The sequence below is a fragment of the Octopus bimaculoides genome, chromosome 18 (genome assembly GCF_046866305.1).
Source record: "Octopus bimaculoides isolate indiv1 chromosome 18, ASM4686630v1, whole genome shotgun sequence".
In the NCBI taxonomy this organism is placed as follows: Eukaryota; Metazoa; Mollusca; class Cephalopoda; order Octopoda; family Octopodidae; genus Octopus; species Octopus bimaculoides.
Window position 1 is genome coordinate 3,443,332 of NC_142945.1, and position 12,437 is coordinate 3,455,768.

Sequence of the window (12,437 nt, forward strand, 5' to 3'; positions counted from 1 at the left end):
AATTAATTAATTAATTAATAATTAGAATCTCCAATAGCAAATCAGTCTACTTTGGGTAATTCGTGGTAAACCTTACACAAAAATCCCTGATTACTCTGCTATAACTAAGACATAGGAAAGTGCCCTCTTCCAGTTGTGTTGTAATTATCTCCTCCTTTTTCGCTACCTGTTACCAACATTGACCACTAGATGGCGTTTTAAATAATAATTTATTCTTATTTCTTAATTAATGGTTTTCATTTGCGAATGTCTTCCGTTGATTGTGTCGCCACAAACCACTTTCTCTCTAAGAGTTGCTGGTCAACACTCAAAGCTCATACATTTGGAAAAGACAGTGGCAATCGATTTAATGGACATCGACGCTTCTTCTTTGGTAAGTTATTTCATAAACGCATCGCACTTACCCTCGAAAGGACTAAAAACGTAGTCGATTCCAACAAAATATTTTGGTCTCAACTCTTGGAGACACAATTAAATAGCTGCAAGATACCGAATTAATTTACAGTTTGGCGGAGGTAAAGAATACGTAACCCGATGTTTAGGGTTAGGGTTTTTGATACGCCGAAAACGAATGGTGTACGTATTCTTTACCACCGCTATGTACACCACCCGTTTTCGATGTAACAAAAACCCGAAACCTTACCCCTAACCCTAAACACTGGGTGTGCGTATTCTTTACTTTCGCCAAGAGTTTCTATCGTTTCCTATATTTCAGACATGAACTAGTGAAAGAATATTTATTAGCACGAAGTTTAATTTTGGTCTTGCACGTCTTGCTCGAAGAGTTGAAGTCATTAAAACGTATTTCACTGGAGTTTCGGGAATTGCTCTCATTACTTCGTGGAGGAAGGAAGAAAAGAATAATGAATTGAGAGGATTAAAATGTTTTTTTTTTATGTATTCCTGTTTCGTACACATGGAACTTATGTTCCTGAAAGAAGTTTTCTTTCCAGAATTCCAAATTTTTTTATATTTTCCCACCCCACGCTTACTTCTATGCCCATTTTCTTCCCTCTTCAGGTTCTGATAACTAGAATGTCTCTGCTCATTACGGACGTAAATAACACATAGGTCAATGTTAAGTGGTGATGTAAAACCCCTCACAGTTTCTTTTTCGGTTTTAAAAGTATTCCGCTGCTAGAATTTTCGAGAAGATAAACAGGCAATGGTGCTTCAGTTTCCAAAGTTTCCGTTTCGTTATAAAATTCTGAGAATGTTTACCTCTATGGGCCATTTTCATGAAGATTAAACCTAAAATGGTCTTCAAAAATATTTAGAATGCCTAGTAAAATCACCATAGAACTCTGAAGATCTGTTGGAATGTTTCATTTTCGACCAGATATCGTTATTGGGACAATTTCTCGCAGATCTACTCTATTTGGAAGATAAAGGGCTTTAAGTGGGTTGATTAGTCTACATTTGGGGTTTCTGCTAAAATTGGCTTTGTGGTCTTTGAGTGGAAGATATAGAAAATATTTGTCTATACATTTTGGGGCCCACAGACATTGTTGTCCAGCAAATTTTATTAGGGTTTTTTTTGAAATTTCAATATAAATAAACTCCATGAGAGTTATGTTTCTCTGGATGAAATCCAGAAGAATTAGCAGTTAGTTTCGGATGAAAAGAGCGAGTTATTTTGTTCGATGTCACGTACGTCACACTTTTGGATCCTTTTCAAAATTCAGCATACATTCCAGGTAAAAAAATTCTTTGTTTGATATTTGCCTGGGTAGTTAAACTTTACTGTGAAAAATGAATCGATACAATTCTTGTGAATTTTCAAGATTTACAGCTTAGATATTTCATATCTTTGTCTGTCACGTACGTCACGCGAGATTGTCCCTATATAAGAAAATTGATTTTTGAGTTTTTCCTCTTGCAGACGTCTTTTTCCCTTCAGTTTTTTTGTCTCCTTATTACACACACACACACACACACACACACACACACACACACACACACACACACACACACACACACACACACACACATATATATATATATATATATATATATATATATATATATATATATATATCATTTTGATTTCATTATAAATTTTTCTATAGATTTCATGTCAGGCCGAAAACTGGCCGAATCAATAGATTTGCTTGAGCAAAGAATGAAAGAATTACCAATAACACCGCAAATAATAATAATAATGTTTTTATAAATGTAAAAAAAGAAAAAAAAAATGACGGAGATGATGGCAATAATTTAACAGCTATGTCTATTAATAGATAAAATATCGTCTGCTTTTTATTTATTATTCCTTTTCATTATTCGTTTTACTTTATTTGAATTATGCCGTCCACCCACTGAGAGATAGACCAACATTTTCCCCAAAGGTCTGCTCAAAGATGGTCTTGGAATACAGGCTTCGCTTATTAACACACCCACATACATATATAAGCGCATGATTGGCAATGTAATAAGTTTGCGTCGTCACCACATGGTTCTGGGTTCGGTCCCACTGTGTGACTCCTTGAGCAAGTGTCTTCCACTATAGATTCGGGCCGACCAAAGCCTTGTGAAGGGAGTTGGTAGACGGAAACTGAAAGAATCCCGTTGGGTGTGTGTGGTCTTTGTCTGTTACATATCACCACTGCTTGACAATCGGTTTTGGTATGTAACTTAGCTCTTCGGTATGTAACTTAGCTCTTCCTCTTTTTGAGGGGAGGGGGACGATTCATTCGACTAAAACACCCAGCATAGCCGCAATCTAATGGCTGAAACGAGTGTATGACTGATTGGGTAAGAAGTTCACTTCGTAATCACAAGGTCTTGGGTTCGATCTCATTGCAGATATCATTTACTATAGCTTCGAATTGATCCGTGCCTTGTGAGTGAAAATTGGGAGGAGGGGAAATCTGTATAGTAAGCCCCCACGGGGCGATTTCTACCCGTGATTCAAGAGGTACTGTCTTGTCACAAGCATAGTCCAGTTATCTGGACAACTGAATTCTCTTGTTAAACGGCGGAGATCCTCTTCGAAACGCCAATGTTAAAACGGGTAGCTAATGAAGGAAAATGTTCTCTATGTGGCTTGTGTGTTTTCTGTACTCTGGTTATTATTTTTTTCTTGCCTACGTTTTGTTTGCAATGTCCTGTACCTAGATATGCACCTGTATATACAGGTAGACGTATGTATGCACATACCTGTACGTATATATGCATATACTCATTTATTATTTGTTTTACATGATCGAACGCCTGCATCATCTCTGTTGTAAGTAGTTTTTCAACTTTATATTTTCTGACGCGACTCTATCTCTTTCTCTATCACTTTTCCTCCTTTCGTTCTTCCCCTATTACTACTACGTATCTCTCTTTACCCCTCTCGTTCTTCCTTCTGTTACTACTATATCTCTCTCTTTCTCTCGTTGCTCACCTATTCTTCTACTTCCTCCCTTTGTTTCTCCCTCTACCACTCTCTCTCTCTCCCCCTTTCTCCCTGCCTGGTCACATGCTTCCGGTCACATGCTTCCAGTCACTAATCCTTTTCTTCCTTGGCTATCGCCGAGCAAACACGCGAACTTACTTCGTCCCCACTTTCAGTTCGTTCCTCACAGCGTTCATATACACAATTTTTCACGTCTTAGCCTTTTCCGTTTGTTTTCCTGTCTTGTTTTTTGTCCCCCACTACATTCCTCCATGGCACAGGTTTAATTTGTGTATACAAATTTAATTTGCGGTCCATGGGAAGAGCCGTTTTAACGATGCGTCCTGCCCAACTCTTCGAAACGCCGTACGTATATATGCATATACTCATTTATTATTTGTTTTATATATATATATTCTATTTTTAAATTCCTTTTTTGTTATGTTTTTAAATGACTTGAAAATATGAAAAGACAACTTTAAATAGAAAAAAAAAATGAATGGCCCACTAAACTCAAACCTTCTCCCCCCTCTTTAATTCGTTTCAGATTCATACAGTTCTCAAACTTTAAACAATAACTGCGCCATTAAAAAATAAAGAAAAAAAATCAACTTTTCTATTTGCTGCACTTTGACATTCATTCAGAATTTTGAAGTTTTTAATTCTTTTTATTTTCTGGCTGCTTATTGGTAGAAATAACGCTTTTATTTTTCACACGCATAAAAAAGAAAAAAAAATTGTAATATCATATAAATTTTATTAACATTTTTTTTTAATGTGTTTCTCCCTCTTTAGTATTTTTATTTTTTCCTCTTCTATCTTTCCAACGATAAGTATGCGAAAAACTGAAAAGAAAGAAGAATAAAGTAAAATTTCTATAGATTTCGTAATGGCTTATCTTCATAATCTTCATCGTTTTTTTTTTTTTTTTTTTTTTTTTTTTTTTTGGTAATTCTTTATTTTTACCATTGTCGTCATCCCATGATGTCTCTAGCTGGCTAGTGAGATTTATTGAAATATTCTACTTATTATTGTTATTATTTGCAGGAAATTGCATTTATATTGCGGAGGGAAAAAAATATCCCAAACAACTTATGAATTTATATTTACAGGGTAAGTAAAATAACTTTACAATATTTTATTTCTTTGGAAATGGCCAACCCCCCCCCCCCAAAAAAGAAATTTTTAATGGCGGACGGTAATATGGTAAAAGGCTCATTTCCTTTTTTGACTTTTTTGTTTTGTATGTCGCAGTCTTTGTTGTCGGACCGACAATTTGTTTAAAATATATTTATTTTACTTGGGATTGATTCGTGTTGTTAATATTTTTCAATTTCTGATTAAAACTAATCTAGTTCTAGCGTATGTCCAGAAAAACTGCTGCTGCTGCTAATATCTGACCATTTTTTAAATGGAGGAAACAAAAAACTGAATGATGTGAAATGCTTTCAAACTGTTTAGTTTCTGCTCATAAATAACCCCTGGTCAAAGCACGAAAACCACTACTTCACCATTTGCCTTTGTAAATAAATATGAGCTTGTCAGATTGACATGAATCTGGGCAAAGTGCTGGCATTCATGTCCTTGGAGGCCCCATATGTTATGGAAAAGAAAATGGTTGATTTTTTTTTTTTTTTAATTTCCCTTTTTTTCAAACATTCCAATCTTTTTCATACAACAGGAATTACAATTCTGAAAAAGACTTTCGCCAAAGTTTTAATAATCTTACTCTTATTCTTGTCATCTCCTGCTTTAATACCACTTTTTCTTTCCCATGAAGTATGGGACTTCAAAGACAGCGTAAATCCAAAACTTCGCCGCTATGGCGATGGCCGTCGTTTTAGAGATACTAATTTCGAAGTCCTCGTTAAGTAAATAAATGAATTCCTCTTCGTGTTGAAGTTGCCCTCAAGGCAGTGCATCAGCACGACCGCCACATTCCTGTGACCGAAATCAATAGAACAAAATAGATGAACCTTAAATCACCGTTTTAGTCTTGACCATCAAGTCTATTAGACATAACTGGTTGTAAATTAGTGGGAGATTTGGTCGTTGTTTCTAGCATATAAAGTGACAACATAGAAGCGGGTTTAACTTTTGTTTGTAACTCTATAAAAGACATATTTTTAAATGACATTGGACAGGAATGTTTTCGAAAGTCTAGATTACGTACTATTGAGATTTCAGACATAGAAATACGGGAAAAAAGAAAGAATAAAAAGTGCTTAAGGAAATTGGTGGTAACAAAGTTGGAAGTTGTGAGAGCGAATTATCTGAAATGCCTTGACAATTTTTTTTTTTGCATCACCTAAACCTTCAGAACAGTACAGAGGTTTATCTTTGGCTGCGTATTTCTCTTGCAGCTGTCTTACCAGAAATATAGCATCAGTGGTGCTTCTCCCTGGCACAAACCCAAACTCCATCTTGTCTTAAACTAATTTTCTCCCTAATTAGTAGTCTTTCTATTTACCTGTTTGGGTGTCTGTCTTTTTACATGTCGGTCTATTTGCCTACCTGTCTTTCTGTTAACCTGTTTGTCTGTTTACATGTCTACCTGTCTTTCTAACTATTTACCTGTTTGGCTGTCTCCATATTTCCCCCACTTCCAAGTAACATTCTCTTTCATTTCCATCACTCTCCTGTTAGGGTTTATGCTGGACAAACCAAACTGCATCACCACCACCACCTCCTCCTCCTCCTCTTATCTCTCCACCTCAATCAAGAACAATGTGTAAAGTCTATGGGCAGTGTTCCTCCTTTGTCATTCTGAACTAACAAAGAGTAAAAAAAAAAAGAGAAAAGAAAATTATATTCTATTCATTCAGCTTTCCATTTCAGATTTTTGTTGGTAGCTTTATTTATTTGACAGCATCTTTTTACACATGCTAGTTTGAATGTCAACATTCGAAGAAACACTCACCAGTTGTAATTCAATTAAATTTTCTTCCTCTCCTTCTTATATTACTTGTATGTGTGTGTGTGTAAGAGAGAGAGAAAGAGAGAAGGAAGAGGTATGTTCGTGACAATCAACCCGCCTTTATATGGCCAATGAACAAAATGCTTGCTCTAAAATTTTAGTCTTTCCTTGAAGTGGTATTTCATATTTTTTAAACTTTTTTATATATATTTATATATATATGTGTGTGTGTGTGTATGTTTGTGTGTGTGTGTGTGTGTATGTTTGTGTGTGCATGTGTAAGTGTATGTAATGTGTGTACATATATTGTATATATGTGTGTATATATCTTTAGAGATTCTTGTGAAGTAACTCTCGAATGAAAATATAAATTAAATTCATCTGCTCTAGGTGTTGCATAACCCAAGAAAATTAATTTAAAATTTGTCCATCCATCCTTTTCAAATGTTAGACAGGACTTGTCGGCAGTTTTATCATCTTTTATTGATTAACTGAATAACACACATCTATAAAAGGAGCTTAATACATTTAAATGGTTTTAAATACTGAAAAGACGAGTCCATGCAGTGCGCTACTAAACGTCTATTACGCTACTGAAATTTCTTTTGTTCTGAGTTCAAATCTTCTTGTGGTCAGCTTTTGATTCTTTGTCACTCTGGTATCAATCAAATGATATTCTTTCATTCTATTATTTGTTTCGATCATTAGACTGTGGCCATGCTGGGGCACCACCTTCAAGAATTTTTAGTCAAGCGAATTGACCCCAGTACATGATTTCTTTTTTTTTTTAAAGCCTGCTCTCTCTCTCTGGCTGGGTAACCATATATCTCCTCTACAGCAAGACACCTATCTGTTAACTGTTCGTGGGTGTTGTTCACTTACTTCTTCCTGCTGCCCAAGAAACACATTTCTATTCCTCAACTCAACCAGTCATCACCACAGACCAAAACCCCTTCAGACTGCAGCAAAACTGTTTTTATAGCCTTTTTTTTTTTTTTTTTTTTGTCACTCACTCCAAATTCTGCTAAGATCAACTTGGCCCTTCTGCCCCTTGAGCTCAATGAAATGAAGTACAAGTCACAACTAACAGCTCCCTTGAAAATTCTGGCCCTATTCTGAGTCAGAGAGCAAAAGAAGAATCAATCAGTCATTGATCAAAACAAAAACCCTACAAATTTTCTAGCTTTGCCTACATTATGTCCCCTTCTCCTAAAGCCTTTCACTTTTCTTTTTTTATTCAGAAGGAAATCTTTCCCATAAACTTTAACAACTACTTGGTCCTGTGTCTTCTCTCTCTCTCTTCTTTATCTCTCTCTCTCTCTTTCTCCCTCAGCTTGTCTTTCTCTCTCTCCTCTCTGACTCTGACTCTCTAAGATAACAGAAGATTAAATTTCGGGTTTCTGTTTTAAAAATAAAGTTCAGTTTTTTTGCTTCAAATAAAAAGTACATCGTGTTTGCAATCATTTGTTTTTGCTTTTATTTTTTTTTTTTCCTTCAGTTTATAATATTTTGTAGAAATATTTAATCATCTTTATATTTCTACCTGTGCTACTGCAGGAGAAATTTTCAAGAATACTCCTCCATTCAGATAATTATCTTTAAGTCTTTCCTTATTATTTATATATTTTAGATTGGAAATCTCAAATAACAAAGTCTTACTATTTTTCTAGTCTGTCATATAAGTAATTTGTTGAAGAAATAGATTTTTATCGTTGTTTGCTTTCTTTCAAGACAGTATAAATAGTTCTAATTATTATTATTATTATTATTGAGTGAGAGAGCAGTGCATGCCATCAAAATGGCACTGGGGTACAAATATACAAAGCCCAATATATCCAGCATGACTACCCCTGTGACAAGGGTACCCCAGGCACATGCATCATAACCATATGTGTGTAGCATGATGATCTCGTATCAAGATAAACAGTGCATGACCTTGCAGGTGAGGCTCTGGTAGAGTTTTCTTCAGGTTGAGTGGCCCATCCCTGAATAAAGTGTGATGAACAAAACATTCATGTTTTCAGGGGTGAATTATTCAAACTCCCAAAGAATTCCTCTCAACACATGGCTATGATGCTTCCCCCACTACTTCTGCTCATGATCAGAGATGCACATATTGTCAGCCACCAAGGAACATACTCAACTGGTTACAGTCAAACAACTGACAAGCAAATCTTTGGTATCAACAAAAGTACCAGTTAAGTACAGAGGCTAATGTAATCAACTCCCCATCCCCTAAAATTACTGGCCTTGTGCCAGAAATTTGAAATGGCTATTATTTATTATTTGGACTCAGTCATGGTTTTCTCTATACCACGTTTTCAGGTTCAGTCCTGCTGTGCAGCACCTTGTGCATGTCTTCTTCTATAGCCTTGGGCTAACCAAACGCTCACAAGTGGATTTGGTTGATGGAAACTGAAAGAATCTCTATATGTATGTGTGAGTAGAGCGAGTTGGCATCGCAGGATTGTCATGTGCCTCACTTACATAAGCCTTGTCCTTTGGTTCCAATCTTCTGTGAAAACCTGTCCGGTCACCAGGGAAACGGTACTTTACTCAGAAACAGGTGAGGTTTGGTGACAGGAAGAACATTTAGCTGTAGAAATTCCAAGGTTAACTTCGCCTTTCATCATTTTGGGATTGATAAAATAAAGTACCAGCCAAGTACCGAGTGCAATATGATTGAATTATCTTTCATCTCAAAATTGCTGGCTCTGTGCCAAAATTATTAACGTAATTAGTTAATGGAAACAGATAAGAGCTTGAAAACTGATCCTCGTGGATTCTAACAGAAATGACACTGTCAGGCTGTCATGTATAATAGCTGTCAGGGAAGAGAAGAAATATTTAGAGGTGCTTACTGCATGGAAACTTAATAGTAGAATGGATGCTAGCATGATTGATGTAGGAAGCAGAACGTTTAATTATGAATTAAATTAAATATGGAATGCACTGTGGAATGTATCTGGTGTTTAAGTTGTGCAGTGACAACTTGAACTATGTTTCTGTCTTATATAACCTCATCAGCAAAGCAGTCTAACTAAATTGCTAGATTTTGGAACAATTAGACATATAGATGGGAGTGTGGAAAGGTTTTGAGTGAACATCTAGTGATCTAATAACTTTAAAGAATGACCAAAGGTAAATTACCTAGGGATGCCATCTGTTTGAAAATGTAATAGTAAAATGAGCATGCGCATACTTGATGTAATGAAACAGCAGAATGATGTTAATGAAAATGTTTTGAACCTGCTGTTTTGGTGGGGAGGAGGTTTGTCAATCTTATCAGCCATTTATATAACTGGTACTTTTTTTTATCAACCCCATAAGGATTAAAAGTGAAGCTGACCATGGGAGAATTTGGAGTGGTTGGCGTTAGGAAGGGCATCCAGCTGTAAAGACTCTGCCAAAATGGATGGTGGATCTTGGTGCAGTCCTCTGGCTTATTAGCTCCTGTCAAACCATCCAGCCAATGCAAGCATGGTTGATGATGATGATGAGCTGTTTGATGCCTTTGTTAGCAGAAGCCATGCAGTACGTTTATTTGTAAAAACCTGTAGAGTACCATTAATTAAAGGAATAAATTCATTGACATTCTTTGGAGACTGATTATTCCTCATTAGCACTGGCATGTCACCAAAGGTTACGGCCTTGAATTTTCCTCTGCTGCAATCCATTGCAATAATGTTTGTTAATTACTTTTCAAGTTTTCCATTAATTACGGTGTATGGATTGGGAGCTTCTGTTTATTTTTGTTTTATAAAATACATACGAGCCGAGGAAATGGGGAAAGTATCGGTTCGAGTGAGAGGGATCGACTGTCTCCATGGAACAACTGAATGAATGGATGGATGGATCGACAGAGAGATGGCTTTAATGACAACCTTGAGTAAATAATCAGGAAATAAAGAGGAAGCTTGTTTGTACACATCGTTTAATAAATTTACATAAATCTTTAAATGTGTTGTAAATTCTGAAATGTAATTTAATCTTCAACGTAGGAATGGGGCTGCAATGGCGCGAGGGGCGTAGGGGGTGGCATCAGCAGATTCTATCTCTGTTGTTCACGTTTACACGGCATTAGTTGCGTGTTTTTTGTGTAGGTGGAGGGCTGGCCTAGCATTTCTAAAAGTGTATCCTTTTTTTCATGTCAGTGTGGGGGGAGACAATTAGTGGGTTGTTTTTAGCTCAATGTCAGCTCTGAGCTGCTAGATCTACACTCAGACATTCCAGCTATGACCATCACTACATTATTTAATGGTATCATTACCTTGTTTAATTAAGACAATGAGTAGTGGAAAATATTGGGCTGTTATTTCTTGCAGGTTACCCATAACTTTGTTATTGTTTAGCTCCAGTTCAGCCCTGATCATCTGAGACATTCTAGCTGTGACCATCCCTTTTTACTCACAGTTTAACAGGCTACATTATCCAATATGTCCTAGGGTGTGATTTGAGGGTGGTTTGCCTGCTATTTCTAGCAGGGTGGGCAACCACTTAAGGGTTCCCTCCTTCCCTTGCTGGCTTATAATTAATTGAGTAGACCTCTGTATTTATTTTACTATGCTGGGGAAAGATAAACAGCAAAGTGTACCTCGGCAGGATTTGAACTTGAATTGCAACCAAATACAAGATATTCAGAATTATTACTTCCCCCACCACAAGAGCTAAAACAATGGTTCCTTTTAAAAGGATTTTTGGTAAGCTTTTGTCTGTGTGTATGTGGTTTACCAGTTAGGGGTGAAGGAGGAGGATTAGTCATGTGGCCCCATCATAAGCTCCCTGTTTTTTGTTTCTTGGTTGCAGGTTTGAGGCTGCTCAAGTTTTCTGTTTGAAAAGTTGAAGGGTTGGCTGTTAGTGCAAGTGTATGTGCGCATGCACGTGTGTGTGTGTGTGCATGCATACAAGCAGCATGAGAAGTTTCATAACAATTTGCCCCTCCACCCCTGTTTTTTCTCCCACTACCTCCTCTCCTCCCACCTCTCTCACTCTACACAATGAAAATCGTTTGAAAGGTAAGGTATTTGATGTTTGAAACAAAAAGCATTTTTTTGTTCAATTGTTTATAGAAACACATACGTATTCTCTATATGTACATACTATACATATCTAATATATATATACATACATACACATCTATCTATCTATCTATATATATATATATATATATATATATATATATATATAAAGACATACATAAATAATGCATACATATAATATTTATAAGCAAAGGTTGACAGTTAATTCAAACTTTTGCTAAGTTAGCCGGCATTGTTAAAGTATAATGTTGCTCTACTGTAAAGATACTGAGTGGTCATTCGCTTACATATGTGTGAGTGTATATGTATAGAAGTCTCTGTGTGTATATCATAATGTACGCATATATATATATATATATATATGTATTTATTCTGAGTGCAGTGGTGGTTCTGTTTCAGTCTCAAACTGACCTTTTGAAAGATTTAGTGAGGATGTGTTTGCGATGAACAATTTTAATTTGTATAATCCATTTTGAAACCCCATCTAATTCGTTGTGTTCTACATCTATAAAAATTTACTTTGTCTTTCTTCATTTCGAATTTCAATAATAATAATAATAATTTCAAATGTTGGCACAAGGCCAGCAAGTTTGGGTGGGGGCAGGGTAAGTGTATGTGTATGTCCATCCCAGTGTTCAACGGGTACGTAATTTATCGAACCCCACCCCGCAAAAAAAGGATAATAATAATAGCCCTATCACAAACAAGTTAATTCAATTGCCAAGATAATATTAATATAGGTGCTCCAGCATGACCACAGCCACTTGGCTGAAACCCATAAATAAATAAATATATATAATCACATCCACCTCATCTCACAACAACAAGACTTAATTCTAACAAAAGAAATAATTATCTATTTGATATTAATTGATACTACGAAAATAAAAAAAAGTCTTTGCTAGAATATGAAGAAGCTGTTGATAAAAATAATAATAATAATAATAATATTTGTCTTCTAAGCGATTTTCTATGTTGTGTCTATTCTAAGTTGTCAAATGAAAGAAGTACCGAGCTTTCTTTTTCTTTGTTTTTTTTGTGATGTGCCAACATTTTGCCTGCTGTTAAGCAAGATTACATCATCAGTCTGACCTCTGAC

General features: G+C 35.9%; 1 protein-coding gene across 1 annotated transcript in view; it reads left to right on the forward strand.

Annotated features, from left to right (window-relative positions):
- Window positions 1-236: 236 nt before the first annotated feature.
- The window catches only part of LOC106872835 (uncharacterized), a 66,477-nt gene continuing 54,276 nt past the window's right edge, over window positions 237-12,437 (forward strand). Inside the window, exons 1-2 of the mRNA XM_052974333.2 lie at window positions 237-373; window positions 4,430-4,495. The gene's annotated coding sequence lies outside the window, so the exon portion shown is untranslated. The remainder of the gene's footprint in view (window positions 374-4,429; window positions 4,496-12,437) is intronic.